The sequence below is a fragment of the Cherax quadricarinatus genome, chromosome 31 (genome assembly GCF_038502225.1).
Source record: "Cherax quadricarinatus isolate ZL_2023a chromosome 31, ASM3850222v1, whole genome shotgun sequence".
Lineage (NCBI taxonomy): Eukaryota > Metazoa > Arthropoda > Malacostraca > Decapoda > Parastacidae > Cherax > Cherax quadricarinatus.
The window spans coordinates 37,533,228-37,551,940 of record NC_091322.1 but is presented as its reverse complement, the minus strand read 5'-3'; the positions used below and the strand labels follow the sequence as shown (position 1 = coordinate 37,551,940).

The 18,713-nt window shown below is 45.2% G+C and overlaps 1 protein-coding gene across 2 annotated transcripts in view; it reads right to left on the bottom strand.

Annotated features, from left to right (window-relative positions):
• LOC128699015 (cubilin) overlaps positions 1–18,713 on the bottom strand; it is a 421,279-nt gene that overhangs the window by 315,749 nt on the left and 86,817 nt on the right. The window lies entirely within an intron of this gene.

Sequence of the window (18,713 nt, the reverse complement as noted above, 5' to 3'; positions counted from 1 at the left end):
GTGAATGAAGCCTCAGCAGGTGGTACATGCACCTCCTGGGAGTGAATGAAGCCTCAGCAGGTGGTGCATGCACCTCCTGGGAGTGAATGAAGCCTCAGCAGGTGGTGCATGCACCTCCTGGGAGTGAATGAAGCCTCAGCAGGTGGTGCATGCACCTCCTGGGAGTGAATGAAGCCTCAGCAGGTGGTGCATGCACCTCCTGGGAGTGAATGAAGCCTCAGCAGGTGGTGCATGCACCTCCTGGGAGTGAATGAAGCCTCAGCAGGTGGTACATGCACCTCCTGGGAGTGAATGAAGCCTCAGCAGGTGGGGCATGCACCTCCCGGGAGTGAATGAAGCCTCAGCAGGTGGTGCATGCACCTCCTGGGAACGAATGAAGCCTCAGCAGGTGGTGCATGCACCTCCTGGGAGTGAATGAAGCCTCAGCAGGTGGTGCATGCACCTCCTGGGAAAGAATGAAGCCTCAGCAGGTGGTGCATGCACCTCCTGGGAACGAATGAAGCCTCAGCAGGTGGTGCATGCACCTCCTGGGCACGAATGAAGCCTCGGCAGGTGGTGCATGCACCTCCTGGGAGTGAATGAAGCTTCAGCAGGTGGTGCATGCACCTCCTGGGAGTGAATGAAGCCTCAGCAGGTGGTGCATGCACCTCCTGGGAACGAATGAAGCCTCAGCAGGTGGTGCATGCACCTCCTGGGAATGAATGAAGCCTCAGCAGGTGGTGCATGCACCTCCTGGGAGTGAATGAAGCCTCAGCAGGTGGTGCATGCACCTCCTGGGAACGAATGAAGCCTCAGCAGGTGGTGCATGCACCTCCTGGGAACGAATGAAGCCTCAGCAGGTGGTGCATGCACCTCCTGGGAACGAATGAAGCCTCAGCAGGTGGTGCATGCACCTCCTGGGAGTGAATGAAGCCTCAGCAGGTGGTGCATGCACCTCCTGGGAGTGAATGAAGCCTCAGCAGGTGGTACATGCACCTCCTGGGAGTGAATGAAGCCTCAGCAGGTGGTGCATGCACCTCCTGGGAGTGAATGAAGCCTCAGCAGGTGGTGCATGCACCTCCTGGGAGTGAATGAAGCCTCAGCAGGTGGTACATGCACCTCCTGGGAGTGAATGAAGCCTCAGCAGGTGGTGCATGCACCTCCTGAGAGTGAATGAAGCCTCAGCAGGTGGTGCATGCACCTCCTGGGAGTGAATGAAGCCTCAGCAGGTGGTACATGCACCTCCTGGGAGTGAATGAAGCCTCAGCAGGTGGGGCATGCACCTCCCGGGAGTGAATGAAGCCTCAGCAGGTGGTGCATGCACCTCCCGGGAGTGAATGAAGCCTCAGCAGGTGGTACATGCACCTCCTGGGAGTGAATGAAGCCTCAGCAGGTGGTGCATGCACCTCCCGGGAGTGAATGAAGCCTCAGCAGGTGGTACATGCACCTCCTGGGAGTGAATGAAGCCTCAGCAGGTGGTGCATGCACCTCCCGGGAGTGAATGAAGCCTCAGCAGGTGGTACATGCACCTCCTGGGAGTGAATGAAGCCTCAGCAGGTGGTGCATGCACCTCCCGGGAGTGAATGAAGCCTCAGCAGGTGGTACATGCACCTCCTGGGAGTGAATGAAGCCTCAGCAGGTGGGACATGCACCTCCTGGGAGTGAATGAAGCCTCAGCAGGTGGTACATGCACCTCCTGGGAGTGAATGAAGCCTCAGCAGGTGGTGCATGCACCTCCTGGGAGTGAATGAAGCCTCAGCAGGTGGTGCACGAACGCTCCCTAGCTTACCGTAGTATTTTATACCATTTTTCAGTAAATCAACATTTCTTTAATTTCGCTTAAAAATTACAAGTTGAAGAATTTATGGAATATATTACGACTCAAAGACTCTAATGTCAACCCAGCGCGTGTTCAAGCCAGGTCAGCGTCTGGTCTCTTAGAGACACGTGAGACACGTGAGTGAGACACGTGAGTGAGACACGTGAGTGAGACATGTGAGTGAGACACGTGAGTGAGACACATGAGTGAGACACATGAGTGAGACACATGAGTGAAACATGTGAGTGAGACACGTGAGTGAGACACATGAGTGAGACATGTGAGTGAGACACATGAGTGAAACATGTGAGTGAGACACGTGAGTGAGACACATGAGTGAGACATGTGAGTGAGACACGTGAGTGAGACATGTGAGTGAGACACGTGAGTGAGACACATGAGTGAGACATGTGAGTGAGACACATGAGACACATGAGTGAGACACGTGAGTGAGACATGTGAGTGAGACACATGAATGAGACATGTGAGTGAGACACATGAGACACATGAGTGAGACACATGAGTGAGACATGTGAGTGAGACATGTGAGTGAGACACATGAGTGAGACACATGAGTGAGACACATGTGTGGACACATGAGACACAGTTGGGTGTCTTTATTGTTGATTTAGAAAACCGACAGGTTGATAAATGGGAAAACTCTGCAATATTTGGGTATCGGTATTCTGGAAATGTTTCGCCAGCCGGTGGCTTCTTCAGTCCAATGCAGAGAAAGGTGGAAAATGAGGAGGTAGAGTTCAAGGTAATCAGTCCCTCTGTCTAACCTATAGGCAGGAACCTACTCCCACTAGTGGTTTTGTCCACTGGTGACTCCGCCTACCACTGCTCCACCTACACTTTTGTCAAGACAGAACACTTGTACTCCAGGCTGAGGGACTGATTACCTGTAATTCCTCGTTTTCTTCCACCTTTCTCTGCATTGCACTGGGGAAGCCACTGGCTGGCGAAACGTTTCCAGAATAAAGATACCCAAATGTTGTACAAACGTCTCATTTATCATCTTTATGTTGGAACATTTCGCCTACATAGTGCAATGTCTTCGATATCTTCCACCTCACGTTGGACAGTATTTAAGACTCCAGTCTCACGCTTCAGCTTCACATTGTTCCAGACCGTGAAGCTGAACACTTTTCCAGGCTGAGGAACTCACCACCTCAAATTCTATTTCTCCAAGGTTGATGGACTGATTACATCAATTTTACCTCCCTACTACACCTGCTGCCTCCATATCTGACCGAAGAAGCCTACTATGCAGGCGAAACGTTTCAGCAATAAAGGTACCCAAGTGTTGCACGTTTCTTAATCATCAACTTGTAGGTATGTTATTGTTTCTAGCTGAGACTAAGTAATTCATTTGTTTTATTAACTTGAGTTAAGTGGAGAATTTATTGTTGTGCACTTCTGACTCTATGCATTTTTGGCTCATTATTAGAGAACTTTATAAATAATGAAAGGTGAACTCAAAATTTTTTATGTTAATGCAATCTCGATATTCTATCAAAAATTTTATGAGATGGGGTGTTTGGGTGGGGAGAAAATAAACGTTTCATAAACAAATAGAAGTTAGACAAGCCACGGTACGGGTGAATGAGTCGTAGAACTTCAGGCCATGGGTTCAAAACTCACCCGTTCCTTGGTTTGTTTACGATCGTGTTATTATGATTTTGTGAGTGAAATCGTTAGACAAAGCTGGTTTAACATATATTCCCACAAGTGATGTTTGGTCACATGCGACCCAACTGTGGCTAGACAGATGGCCGACAGACACTTGGCCGACAGACATTTGACCAAAGGACAAGTGGCCGAACGGACATTGCACCGACAGCCATCTGGCCGGACGGACAATAGACTGAACGGATAATTACGTTAGGTTAGGTGATGAATGCCAGTTAGGCCAGATGTCCATGAGGCGAAATGTCCGTTGGTGCAGTGGTGTCCATCTGTCCAATGTCCGTAGCCGACCCAGCATTATCAGCGACGGCTCTGCGGATGTGCTAAGGGTACATTACCTCACAGTTGACAAGATTTATGGCACCACACACACTTTATGTGAGACAGTGCTACAAGTCAACGAAGATCAAGATGATAAATTAGGCACATATGCAACTCCTGGGTATCTTTATTGAGGAAACGTTTCGCCACACTGAGGTAAGTGAAGAATTCCCTATATTAAGATCCCAAGATGTTGCTGTGTCAGATACGAATGTAGACGAATGGTTCAGAGAACCGAAAACTTGTCGGTTCTCTGAGCCATTCATCTACGAAGATCAAGAAATACTCGCAAGAGAACAATATCGGTGTTATCCAGTAACCGGGGAACGACACCTGACCCGCAACCCGTCGTAAATTACTGTATCGTCAGCGCCATGCTTCCTGACCCATGAGATAACAATACCTAGCTTCAAGAAATGGATTTAATTTCTGGTTATGCGCCTAACTGCATGAAATCAGTATTCAAATCACAATGAAAAGAGACTAAATATTGAAAAGATGGGGTAATTGTTTCTTTCCATACTCTTCATTCTGTTACGAGAAATTCCTTTGCAATCAAGGCGTTGGGTCTCAATATTCTTTATTCATCATTTGAGAGACCAACATCATTTAGAAAGACCAGTACATAAAACAAACCCCAGAGCTCAGGGGACACATTAACCCCAGAGTGAACAGAGTGAAACAGAACGAAAATAAAGAAGAAAAACACTGGCCACTACATCTTTCACACACCACAGTAATCCAAAGAAAACAAGCCACACCAAGTGTCTTCTTAGGTAACCCGTGGAAAGTCTTCGTAGCACTCAAATAAGTAGCATTTCTTGCCTAGTTCAAGTGTTATGTCCATCCACCAGACACCAGGATGCAACCTCCCACAAGATTTATTAATAACGGCGCTATAATTTATTTGGCCTTTCTGTGTGATATGTAGATGTGTGCAAGTGATGTGCAACTGTGTGTAAGTGATGTGTAACTGTGTGCAAGTGATGTGTAACTGTGTGTAAGTGATGTGTAACTGTGTGCAAGTGATGTGTAACTGTGTGTAAGTGATGTGTAACTGTGTGTAAGTGATGTGTAACTGTGTAAGTGATGTGTAACTGTGTGCAAGTGATGTGTAACTGTGTGTAAGTCATGTGTAACTGTGTGTAAATGATGTGTAACTGTGTGTAAGTGATGTGCAACTGTGTGTAAGTGATGTGTAACTGTGTGTAAGTGATGTGTAACTGTGTGTAAGTGATGTGCAACTGTGTGTAAGTGATGTGTAACTGTGTGCAAGTGATGTGTAACTGTGTGTAAGTGATGTGTAACTGTGTGTAAATGATGTGTAACTGTGTGTAAGTGATGTGCAACTGTGTGTAAGTGATGTGTAACTGTGTGTAAGTGATGTGTAACTGTGTGTAAGTGATGTGTAACTGTGTGTAAGTGAAGGTAACTGTGTGTAAGTGATGTGTAACTGTGTGCAAGTGATGTGTAACTGTGTGTAAGTGAAGATAACTGTGTGCAAGTGATGTGCAACTGTGTGTAAGTGATGTGTAACTGTGTGTAAGTGATGTGTAACTGTGTGTAAGTGAAGGTAACTGTGTGTAAGTGATGTGTAACTGTGTGTATGTGATGTGTAACTGTGTGTAAGTGAAGATAACTGTGTGCAAGTGATGTGCAACTGTGTGTAAGTGATGTGTAACTGTGTGTAAGTGATGTGTAACTGTGTGTAAGTGAAGGTAACTGTGTGTAAGTGATGTGTAACTGTGTGCAAGTGATGTGTAACTGTGTGTAAGTGATGTGTAACTGTGTGTAAGTGAAGATAACTGTGTGCAAGTGATGTGCAACTGTGTGTAAGTGATGTGTAACTGTGTGTAAGTGATGTGTAACTGTGTGTAAGTGATGTGCAACTGTGTGTAAGTGATGTGTAACTGTGTGCAAGTGATGTGCAACTGTGTGTAAGTGATGTGCAACTGTGTGTAAGTGATGTGTAACTGTGTGCAAGTGATGTGTAACTGTGTGTAAGTGATGTGTAACTGTGTGCAAGTGATGTGTAACTGTGTGTAAGTGATGTGTAACTGTGTGCAAGTGATGTGCAACTGTGTGTAAGTGATGTGTAACTGTGTGCAAGTGATGTGCAACTGTGTGTAAGTGATGTGTAACTGTGTGCAAGTGATGTGTAACTGTGTGTAAGTGAAGGTAACTGTGTGCAAGTGATGTGTAACTGTGTATAAGTGATGTGTAACTGTGTGTAAGTGAAGATAACTGTGTGTAAGTGATGTGTAACTGTGTGTAAGTGAAGATAACTGTGTGCAAGTGATGTGCAACTGTGTGTAAGTGATGTGTAACTGTGTGCAAGTGATGTGCAACTGTGTGTAAGTGATGTGTAACTGTGTGTAAGTGATGTGTAACTGTGTATAAGTGAAGGTAACTGTGTGCAAGTGATGTGTAACTGTGTGTAAATGATGTGTAACTGTGTGCAAGTGATGTGTAACTGTGTGCAAGTGATGTGTAACTGTGTGTAGGTGATGTGTAACTGTGTGTAAGTGATGTGTAACTGTGTAAGTGATGTGTAACTGTGTATCAGTGAAGGTAACTGTGTGCAAGTGATGTGTAACTGTGTGTAAGTGATGTGTAACTGTGTGCAAGTGATGTGTAACTGTGTGTAAGTGATGTGTAACTGTGTGCAAGTGATGTGTAACTGTGTGTAAGTGATGTGTAACTGTGTATCAGTGAAGGTAACTGTGTGCAAGTGATGTGTAACTGTGTAAGTGATGTGTAACTGTGTGAAAGTGATGTGTAACTGTGTAAGTGATGTGTAACTGTTTGCAAGTGATGTGTAACTGTGTGCAAGTGATGTGTAACTGTGTAAGTGATGTGTAACTGTGTGAAAGTGATGTGTAACTGTGTAAGTGATGTGTATCTATGTGACAGTATTGTGTAACTGTGTGTCAGTGTTGTGTACCTGTGTAAAAGATTTGTGTAACTGTGGGAAAGCGTTGTGTAACTCTGTGTCAGTGTTGTGTAACTGTGTGAAAGTGTTGTGTAACTGTGTGAAAGTGTTGTGTAACTGTGTGAAAGTATTGTGTAAATGTGGGAAAGTGTTGTGTAACTGTGTGAGTGTTGTGTAACTGTGTGAAAGTGTTGTGTAACTGTGTGAAAGTGTTGTGTAACTGTGTGAAAGTGTTGTGTAACTGTGTGAAAGTGTTGTGTAACTGTGTGAAAGTGTTGAGTACCTGTGTGAAACTGTTGTGTAACTGTGTGAAAGTATTGTGTAACTGTGTGAAAGTGTTGTGTAACTGTGTGAAAGTGTTGTGTAACTGTGTGAAAGTGTTGAGTACCTGTGTGAAAGTGTTGTGTAACTGTGTGAAAGTATTGTGTAACTGTATGAAAGTGTTGTGTAACTGTGTGAAAGTGTTGTGTAACTGTGTGTCGAAGTTGTGTAACTGTGTGAAAGTGTTGTGTAACTGTGTGAAAGTGTTGTGTAACTGTGTGTCAGTGTTGTGTACCTGTGTAAAAGATTTGTGTAACTGTGGGAAACCGTTATGTAACTGTGGAAAAGTGTTGTGTAACTCTGTGTCAGTGTTGTGTAACTGTGTGAAAGTGTTGTGTAACTGTGTGAAAGTGTTGTGTAACTGTGTGAAAGTGTTGTGTAACTGTGTGAAAGTGTTGTGTAACTGTGTGAAAGTGTTGTGTAACTGTGTGAAAGTGTTGTGTAACTGTGTGAAAGTGTTGAGTACCTGTGTGAAAGTGTTGTGTAACTGTGTGAAAGTATTGTGTAACTGTGTGAAAGTGTTGTGTAACTGTGTGAAAGTGTTGTGTAACTGTGTGAAAGTGTTGAGTACCTGTGTGAAAGTGTTGTGTAACTGTGAAAAAGTATTGTGTAGCTGTATGAAAGTGTTGTGTAACTGTGTGAAAGTGTTGTGTAACTGTGTGTCGAAGTTGTGTAACTGTGTAAAAGTGTTGTGTAACTGTGTGAAAGTGTTGTGTAACTGTGTGAAAGTGTTGTGTAACTGTGTGAAAGTGTTGTGTAACTGTGTGTCGATGTTGTGTAACTGTGTGAAAGTCTTGTGTACTGTGTGAAAGTGTTGTGTAACTGTGTGAAAGTGTTGTGTAACTGTGTGAAAGTGTTGTGTAACTGTGTGAAAGTAGTGTGTAAATGTGGGAAAGTGTTGTGTAACTGTGTGAGTGTTGTGTAACTGTGTGAAAGTGTTGTGTAACTGTGTGAAAGTGTTGTGTAACTGTGTGAAAGTGTTGTGTAACTGTGTGAAAGTGTTGTGTAACTGTGTGAAAGTGTTGAGTACCTGTGTGAAAGTGTTGTGTAACTGTGTGAAAGTATTGTGTAACTGTGTGAAAGTGTTGTGTAACTGTGTGAAAGTGTTGTGTAACTGTGTGAAAGTGTTGAGTACCTGTGTGAAAGTGTTGTGTAACTGTGTAAAAGTATTGTGTAACTGTATGAAAGTGTTGTGTAACTGTGTGAAAGTGTTGTGTAACTGTGTGTCGAAGTTGTGTAACTGTGTAAAAGTGTTGTGTAACTGTGTGAAAGTGTTGTGTAACTGTGTGAAAGTATTGTGTAACTGTGTGAAAGTGTTGTGTAACTGTGTGAAAGTGTTGTGTAACTGTGTGAAAGTGTTGAGTACCTGTGTGAAAGTGTTGTGTAACTGTGTAAAAGTATTGTGTAACTGTATGAAAGTGTTGTGTAACTGTGTGAAAGTGTTGTGTAAATGTGTGTCGAAGTTGTGTAACTGTGTAAAAGTGTTGTGTAACTGTGTGAAAGTGTTGTGTAACTCTGTGAAAGTGTTGTGTAACTGTGTGAAAGTGTTGTGTAACTGTGTGAAAGTGTTGTGTAACTGTGTGTCGATGTTGTGTAACTGTGTGAAAGTCTTGTGTACTGTGTGAAAGTGTTGTGTAACTGTGTGAAAGTGTTGTGTAACTGTGTGAAAGTGTTGTGTAACTGTGTGTCGATGTTGTGTAACTGTGTGAAAGTCTTGTGTACTGTGTGAAAGTGTTGTGTAACTGTGTGAAAGTGTTGTGTAACTGTGTGAAAGTGTTGTGTAACTGTGTGAAAGTGTTGTGTAACTGTGTGAAAGTGTTGTGTAACTGTGTGAAAGTGTTGTGTAACTGTGTGAAAGTGTTGTATAACTGTGTGAAAGTGTTGTGTAACTGTGTGAAAGTGTTGTGTAACTGTGTGAAAGTGTTGTGTAACTGTGTGTCGATGCTGTGTAACTGTGTGAAAATCTTGTGTACTGTGTGAAAGTGTTGTGTAACTGTGTGAAAGTGTTGTGTAACTGTGTGTCGAAGTTGTGTAACTGTGTAAAAGTGTTGTGTAACTGTGTGAAAGTGTTGTGTAACTGTGTGAAAGTGTTGTGTAACTGTGTGAAAGTGTTGTGTAACTGTGTGTCGATGTTGTGTAACTGTGTGAAAGTCTTGTGTACTGTGTGAAAGTGTTGTGTAACTGTGTGAAAGTGTTGTGTAACTGTGTGAAAGTGTTGTGTAACTGTGTGAAAGTATTGTGTAAATGTGGGAAAGTGTTGTGTAACTGTGTGAGTGTTGTGTAACTGTGTGAAAGTGTTGTGTAACTGTGTGAAAGTGTTGTGTAACTGTGTGAAAGTGTTGTGTAACTGTGTGAAAGTGTTGTGTAACTGTATGAAAGTGTTGAGTACCTGTGTGAAAGTGTTGTGTAACTGTGTGAAAGTATTGTGTAACTGTGTGAAAGTGTTGTGTAACTGTGTGAAAGTGTTGTGTAACTGTGTGAAAGTGTTGAGTACCTGTGTGAAAGTGTTGTGTAACTGTGTAAAAGTATTGTGTAACTGTATGAAAGTGTTGTGTAACTGTGTGAAAGTGTTGTGTAACTGTGTGTCGAAGTTGTGTAACTGTGTAAAAGTGTTGTGTAACTGTGTGAAAGTGTTGTGTAACTGTGTGAAAGTGTTGTGTAACTGTGTGAAAGTGTTGTGTAACTGTGTGAAAGTGTTGTGTAACTGTGTGTCGATGTTGTGTAACTGTGTGAAAGTCTTGTGTACTGTGTGAAAGTGTTGTGTAACTGTGTGAAAGTGTTGTGTAACTGTGTGAAAGTGTTGTGTAACTGTGTGTCGATGTTGTGTAACTGTGTGAAAGTCTTGTGTACTGTGTGAAAGTGTTGTGTAACTGTGTGAAAGTGTTGTGTAACTGTGTGAAAGTGTTGTGTAACTGTGTGAAAGTGTTGTGTAACTGTGTGAAAGTGTTGTGTAACTGTGTGAAAGTGTTGTGTAACTGTGTGAAAGTGTTGTATAACTGTGTGAAAGTGTTGTGTAACTGTGTGAAAGTGTTGAGTAACTGTGTGAAAGTGTTGTGTAACTGTGTGTCGATGCTGTGTAACTGTGTGAAAATCTTGTGTACTGTGTGAAAGTGTTGTGTAACTGTGTGAAAGTGTTGTGTAACTGTGTGAAAGTGTTGTGTAACTGTGTGAAAGTGTTGTGTAACTGTGTGAAAGTGTTGTGTAACTGTGTGAAAGTGTTGTGTAACTGTGTGAAAGTGTTGTGTAACTGTGTGTCGATGTTGTGTAACTGTGTGAAAATCTTGTGTACTGTGTGAAAGTGTTGTGTAACTGTGTGAAAGTGTTGTGTAACTGTGTGAAAGTATTGTGTAACTGTGTGAAAGTATTGTGTAACTGTGTGAAAGTGTTGTGTAACTGTGTGAAAGTATTGTGTAACTGTGTGAAAGTATTGTGTAACTGTGAAAGTGTTGTGTAACTGTGTGAAAGTGTTGTGTAACTGTGTGAAAGTGTTGTGTAACTGTGTGAAAGTGTTGTGTAACTGTGTGAAAGTGTTGTGTAACTGTGTGAAAGTGTTGTGTAACTGTGTGAAAGTGGTCTCTCGATTTTATGTCAGTAAAATATTCAGAAGACTTGTACTTTCTCACTCTGCACTGCCTTTGTTAATTATTTATGCTAATTAGTCCTGTATATGCTAATGAGTGCCACAAGTGTCTTGCACTCATCATTGTCTTCCGCTTATCATTGTCTTCCATTCATCTTTGTCTTCCACTCATCATTGTCTTCCACTCATCATTGTCTTCCAGTCATCATTGTCTTCCACTTATCATTGTCTTCCACTTATCATTGTCTTCCACTTATCATTGTCTTCCACTTATCATTGTCTTCCACTTATCATTGTCTTCCACTCATCATTGTCTTCCACTTATCATTGTCTTCCACTCATCATTGTCTTCCACTCATCATTGTCTTCCACTCATCATTGTCTTCCACTCATCATTGTCTTCCACTCATCATTGTCTTCCACTCATCATTGTCTTCCACTTATCATTGTCTTCCACTTATCATTGTCTTCCACTCATCATTGTCTTCCACTTATCATTGTCTTCCACTCATCATTGTCTTCCACTTATCATTGTCTTCCACTCATCATTGTCTTCCACTTATCATTGTCTTCCACTCATCATTGTCTTCCACTCATCATTGTCTTCCACTCATCATTGTCTTCCACTCATCATTGTCTTCCTCTCATCACTGTAATAGTCTCATCATTGTCTTCTCATTATTGTCTTTGTTATGACCAAGGTCATAATGAGATTGAATTAAATAGAATGTATGCAAAACAACCACTGTGAAAGGATAGTGAAAAGCCAAGCGCTTTCGTGACTTCTCACATTATCAAGGAACTATATGATATAGTTCCTTGATAATGTGAGAAGTCACGAATGCGCTTGAAATTTCACTATCCTTTCACAGTGGTTGCTTTGCATATTCTGATATCACCTGTTTACTGTGATCTTATTGATATATATATATATATATATATATATATATATATATATATATATATATATATATATATATATATATATATATATATATATATATATATATATATATATATATATATATATATATATATATATATATATGCAGGTAGGTAGGTAGGTAGGTAGGTACCACCTGGCTAAGGTTTATAACGAGGTATGTCCTTGGTGGGTTGTTCAGAACGCTCTATCCTCTTCCCTTTGACGAGTTGACGTCACGAACGGATTTACTTCGTAAGTTCAGTTCACACCCACTGCTGACTCGGTGGACAGTGTCTTAGCAACCTACTAGTACTCCGGTACTGTTCTCTCTTGGTGTCTTAGAGAGTCTGGTTTAGAAACTCCTGAACTGGCTTGAGTTGGGGATTCTGTTGTGAACTCAGTAGACAGTTATATCTACGGTATACGATGTGACTCCCTGTGTCGTGTGTAGAATTCCAAGTGAACTTACGCCAGTGTTACTCAGTGAAGGTGTTCCTTCTGGATGTATATACTCTCTTTCAAGTCATGTGTTACTATTGAGGAAACTGTCTTGTTCATCTGATTATTTTCCACCCATCATTGTCTTCCACTCATCATTGTCTTCCTCTCATCCTTGTCTTCCACTCGTCAATGTCTTCTGCTCATCATTGTCTTCCACTCATCATTGTTTCCTTCTCATCATTGTCTTCTTCTCATCACTGTCTTCCTCTCATTATTGTTGTTATTGTTCTTATGTTAACTTTCTTATTATTATTATTATTATTATTATTATTATTATTATTATAACCCAGAATACAGTCTTCCAGTTAACATTAAACATCATTTCGATATTTTTAACTTTTATATTCACATGGACACACATGTTGAACAGGTTGATCACACTTCTCTCTGTCTCTCTGTCTCTCTCTCTCTCTTTGTCCGTCTCCCTCTGTCTCTTGTATTCCCCTCTGCTTTCCCCTATTATTTTATAATCCTCTTTCCTCTCCAGTATGAGTGTTGCGACCTCTACTCTACTCTACTTCCTCCCCCTACTGCACTGATCTCTCTCTCTCTCTCTCTCTCTCTCTTTCTCTCTCTCTCTCTCTCTCTCTCTCTCTCTCTCTCTCTCTCTCTCTCTCTCTCTCTCTCTCTCTCTCTCTCTCTCTCTCTCTTTCTCTTTCTCTCTCTGGTATATCTGTAGGGTATACCAGTATCTCTCACGGCAGTGTTTACGTCAGGGTATGGAAGGGATACCTGTTCTTGGTGTATCTTTTACGAATGTGGATTATCAGGTATCCCTTCCTTCCCCCCGTCTTTTTATTTTTTTTACACAGGGTTTGACAAGGTTAAGGATCCCTAGCTTTATTGACAAGCTATTTACAGGTTAAGGACTCCTAACTTTATTGACAAGCTAAGAGCTGTTACCTACATCAGCTCATTTGAAAGTATTTTTATTGTTATGAGACATACAAGTAGGGAACAGGATGAAGTTGGAGCCATCTGTGGGCCAGCATTTTCATTTGATCAACTGACTTTATCTCGTTGACATCATTATGCTGTACGAATGTGTTCCATACTCGAGTCATCCTGGGTATGTATGATCTCAGATGGAGTGATGTTCTGGAGAAGAGTACAGCCAGAGTGAAGTTGCTGCTTTCTGCCCGTCTTGTGGCATAAAAGCTTGTTTCACGCTGTCCTCGAAGTGGATCCAAGTGTGGTATTTTGACAATATTGACCTTGTACATAACAGTAAGGCCACCCACATCCCTCCTATGTTGAAGGCTCTGCTGAAATGACAGATCTATCCAGGATGGGTCCAGGCGAGAGATGAGACGTCTTGCTCTGTTCTCTACTCTGTCAAGCAGTCGCAGATGAGAGGGGGGGGGGCAGGCAAACCAAGAAAGTGGAGCATACTCAAGGTGTGAGCGTACTTGTGCCTCGTACAGAATCTTGCAACCCCTACTGTCAAGCAGATGCGAGATACGGCGAAGTGCTGTAAGCTTCCTGGCTGCCTTGTTTGCAAGATTTACAACATGGTTCTTCATGGTTAGCTATGAGTCAAATTTCACCCCAAGGATATCAGCTTCTTCCCCAGGTGCCAACGCCCTCCCATTCATCCTTACTACTGCACCAGCATTACCATCATGGTGCCTAGAGACGATCATCATTTGCGTTTTCTCAGGTGCAAATGTTACTTGCCATCTATTTCCCCAAGCTGATATAGCTCTCAGCTGGTGATTGATGTAGCTTAGAGCAGCTGGCATTTCTTCTCTTGGATAAGTGAATGTCAGTGTACAGTCGTCTGCATATGCATGTGATTCTGGGATGAGATGAAGAAGGTCGTTGAAGTAGACATTCCATAACAATGGTCCCAGTACGCTTCCTTGTGGAACACTTGCCCCAATAGGATGTCTTGCTGATTCCGTTCCATTGAGAAGTACACTTAGAGATCTACCCTGAAGGTAATCACTGAGGAGACATAGCGTAGAACCTGCAATTCCCAGTGCTTGAAGTTTTGCTAAGAGGCCCTGGTGCCACACCCGGTCGAAAGCGCCTGCAATGTCCAGTGCTACCACACAGCTGACTTTGGATTGTCTTCTGAGTGTCTCCCCCGTATCTTCTGAGTGTTTTCTCCGTGTCTTCTGAGTGTCTTCTGAGTGTCTCCCCAGTGTCTTCTGAGTGTCTCCCCCGTGTCTTCTGAGTGTCTCCCCCGTGTCTTCTGAGTGTCCCCCCGTGTCTTCTGAGTGTCTCCCCCGTGTCTTCTGAGTGTTTTCCACCGTGTCTTCTAAGTGTCTCCCCCCGTGTCCTCTGAGTGTCTCCCCCGTGTCTTCTGAGTGTCTCCCCCGTGTCTTCTGAGTGTCTCCCCCGTGTCTTCTGAGTGTCTCCCCCAGTGTCTTCTGAGTGTCCCCCCAGTGTCTTCTGAGTGTCCCCCCCGTGTCTTCTGAGTGTCTCCCCCCGTGTCTTCTGAGTGTTTTCCCCCGTGTCTTCTGAGTGTCTCCCCCTTGTCTTCTGAGTGCCTCCCCGTATCTTCTGAGTGTCTCCCCCGTGTCTTCTGAGTTTCTCCCCCGTATCTTCTGAGTGTCTCCCCCGTGTTTTCTGAGTGTCTCCCACCGCGTCTTCTGAGTGTCTCCCCCGTGTCTTCTGAGTGTCTCCCCCGTGTCTTCTGAGTGCCTTCCCCGTGCCTTCTGAGTGTCTCCCCGTGTCTTCTGAGTGTCTCCCCCGTGTCTTCTGAGTGTCTCCCCGTGTCTTCTGAGTGTCTTCCCCGTGTCTTCTGAGTGTTTTCCCCCGTGTCTTCTGAGTGTCTCCCCCGTGTCCTCTGAGTGTCTCCCCCGTGTCTTCTGAGTGCCTCCCCCGTGTCTTCTGAGTGTCTCCCCGTGTCTTCTGAGTGTATTCCCCGTGTCTTCTGAGTGTCTCCCCGTGTCTTCTGAGTGTCTTCCCCGTGTCTTCTGAGTGTCTCCCCCCGTGTCTTCTGAGTGTCTCCCACCGCGTCTTCTGAGTGTCTCCCCCATGTCTTCTGAGTGTCTCCCCGTATCTTCTGAGTGTCTCCCCACGTGTCTTCTAAGTGTCCCCCCGTGTCTTCTGAGTGTCTCCCCGTGTCTTCTGAGTGTCCCCCGTGTCTTCTCTGTGTCTGTGTCTTCTGAGTGTCTCCCCCCGTGTCTTCTGAGTGTCCTCCCCCGTGTCTTCTGAGTGAGTGTCTTCTGAGTGTCTCCCCCGTTGTCTTCTGAGTGACCCCCCGTGTCTTCTGAGTGCCTCCCCCGTGTCTTCTGAGTGTCTCCCCCCGTGTCTTCTTCTCAGTAGTAGTACCAGTTCCCAGTAACCAGTTACCAGTAACCAGTGTACCAGTAGATGACTGACTACCAACCGTCTGTGTGAATCACTGACTCTTATTCACGTTGCTGCTGACCATAGCATGTTTTCAAATGCCGTTCACCCGCTGGGCACTGGTGGGTCAGTCTGAGATAGGGAGCAGAGAGAGGCAGGTCGGCTGTTGGCGCTTCTCATACTTCCGTTATAATTATACGTACTAACCAGCCTACGTGAGTATTTTTACCCTATCCACGTTATCGATCCCACCGACGAACCCACATGACATTCTGAGTGTCTCCCCGTGTCTTCTGAGTGTCTCCCCCCGTGTCCTCTGAGTGTCTCCCCGTGTCTTCTGAGTGTCTTCTGAGTGTCCCCCCCGTGTCTTCTGAGTGTCTCCCCGTGTCTTCTGAGTGTCTCCCCCCCGTGTCTTCTGAGTGTCTCCACGTGTCTTCTGAGTGTCTCCCCCCGTGTCTTCTGAGTGTCACCCCGTATCCTCTGAGTGTCTCCCCCCATGTCTTCCGAGTACCTCCCCCCGTGTCTTCTGAGTAGTATCTTCTGAGTATTTCCCCGTATCTTCTGAGTGTCTCCCCCGTATCTTCTGAGTGTCTCCCCCGTGTCTTCTGAGTGTCCCCCCATGTCTTCTGAGTGTCTCCCCGTGTCTTCTGTGTGTCTCCCCGCATCTTCTGAGTGTCTCCCACCGTGTCTTCTGAGTGTCTCCCCGTGTCTTCTGAGTGTCTCCCCGTGTCTTCTGATTGTCTCCCCACCGTGTCTTCTGAGTGTCTCCCCGTGTCTTCTGAGTGTCTCCCCCCCCGTGTCTTCTGAGTGTCTCCTCCTGTGTCTTCTCAGTGTCTCCCACAGTGTCCTCAGAGTGTCTCCCTCCGTGTCTTCTGAGTGTCCCCCCGTGTCTTCTGAGTGTCTCCGCCGTGTCTTCTGATTGTCTCCCCCCGTGCCCGCTGAGTGTTTCCCCGTGTCTTCTGAGTGTCTCATCGTGTCTTCTGAGTGTCTCCCCGTGTCTTCTGAGTGCCCCCCGTGTCTTCTGAGTGTCTTCCCCCGTGTTTTCTGAGTGTCTCCCCCGTGTCTTCTGAGTGTCTCCCCCCGTGTCTTCTGAGTGTCTCCCCCCGTGTCTTCTGAGTGTCTCCCCTCGTGTCTTCTGAGTGTCCCCCAGTGTCTTCTGAGTGTCTCCCCCGTGTCCTCTGAGTGTCTCCCCGTGTCTTCTGAGTGTCTCCCCGTGTCTTCTGATTGTCTCCCCGTGTCTTCTGAGTGTCTCCCCGTGTCTTCTGAGTGTCTCCCCAGTGTCTCCCCCGTGTCCTCTGAGTATCTCCCCCGTGTCTTCTGAGTGTCTCCCTCCGTGTCTTCTCAATGTCCCCCCCGTGTCTTCTGGGTGTCTCCCCAGTGTCTTCTGAGTGTCTCCCCGTGTCTTCCGAGTGTCTCCCCAGTGTCTTCTGAGTGTCTCCCCCGTGTCTTCTGAGTGTCTCCCTCCGTGTCTTCTGAGTGTCCCCCCCGTGTCTTCTGAGTGTCTCCCCGTGTCTTCTGAGTGTCTCCCCGTGTCTTCTGAGTGTCTCCCCTAGTGTCTTCTGAGTGTCTCCCCCCGTGTCTTCTGAGTGTCACCCCGTATCTTCTGAGTGTCTCCCCCTGTGTCTTCCGAGTGTCTCCCCCCGTGTCTTCTGAGTGTCTCCCCGTATCTTCTGAGTGTCTCCCCCCGTGTCTAATGAGTGTCTCCCCCAGCGTCTTCTGAGTGTCTCCCCCCGTGTCTTCTGAGTGTCACCCCGTATCTTCTGAGTGTCTCCCCCTGTGTCTTCCGAGTGTGTCCCCCGTGTCTTCTGAGTGTCTCCCCCGTGTCTTCTGAGTGTCTCCCACTGTGTTTTCTGAGTGTCTCCCCCGTGTCTTCTGAGTGTCTCCCCCGTGTCTTCTGAGTGTCTCCCCGTATCTTCTGAGTGCCTCCCCGTGTCTTCTGAGTGTCTCCTCCGTGTCTTCTGAGTTCTCCCCGTGTCTTCTGAGTGTCTCCCCAGCGTCTTCTGAGTGTCTCCCCCGTGTCTTCTGAATGTCTCCCCGTATCTTCTGAGTGTCTCCCCCCGTGTCTAATGAGTGTCTCCGACGTGTCTTCTGAGTGTCTCCCGACCATTCTTACCATTCTTAAGGTGTTGCAAGAATTTGTTATATTCTCTTAAGTTCGTTTACATTCCCCCTCTCTCTCATTCTCTCTTTCTTTAATTGCTCTTCCTCTGGCTCACACTCCCTTCGCGCCTCCTATTCCTTCATTATCACTTCCTCTTGGTGTGTTTCCTCTTCCATTTCCTCTCTCACTGTCGTTCCTTCACCCCCGCATTTCCTAACATATGTTATCTAATCCCTCTCTTCTCTTATTTTTCCCATTCTCTCATCTTTTTCCTCTCGTTCCTGTTCTCTTTCACTCCTCCCGCTTCCTCTTGTCTCTTACTCTTCCTATTCTTCTCTCCTTTCAGTTCTTTCACTCTTTTTCAACCTCTCTCACTTCTCCCCTTACCCTTCGTCAAGTTCCCCTACAAGTTTCCCCACACCCCTTCACCTAATCCTCTTTCCCCTCGTATTATTGTTCCCCTCTTTTATCTTCCCCTCTTCCCTCACCTCTCACCTCCCTGAAGTAAGTTCAACGATATATGAAGAAATACTCATAATCTTTCTCATCATCCTACATCTTCCATTTCTCCCACACACACACACACACACACACACACACACACACACACACACACACACACACACACACACACACACACACACACACACACTTGGAGCCACATGGCGGCCAAGACACATGGAGGGCTAAGATGATGGAGGTGGTACTGGAAAACTTCATGTACCAACACGTAAGGGACACTACAAGAGAGAGAGGAGAGGATGAACCAGCAAGACTGGACCTAGTGTTCACCTTGAGTAGTGCAGATATTGAGGACATCACATATGAAAGACCCCTTGGGGCCAGTGACCATGTGGTTTTAAGCTTCGAATACACAGTAGAGCTACAAATGGAGGGGGAAACAGGAAGGCCAGAGCGAATGAAGCCAAACTACAAGAAAGGGGACTACACAGGAATGAGGAACTTCCTGAACGGGGTTCACTGGGACAGAGAACTGGCAGGGAAGCCAGTTAATGAGATGATGGAATATGTAACGACAATGTGCAAGGAGGCTGAGGAAAGGTTTGTACCCAAAGGTAACAGGAATAACGAAAAAGCCAGGATGAGCCCATGGTTCACCCAAAGGTACAGGGAAACAAAAGCCAAGTGTGTTAGGGAATGGAAGATATATAGAAGGCAAAGGATCCAGGAGAATAAGGAGAGCAGTCGTAGAGCCAGAAATGAATATGCACAGATAAGAAG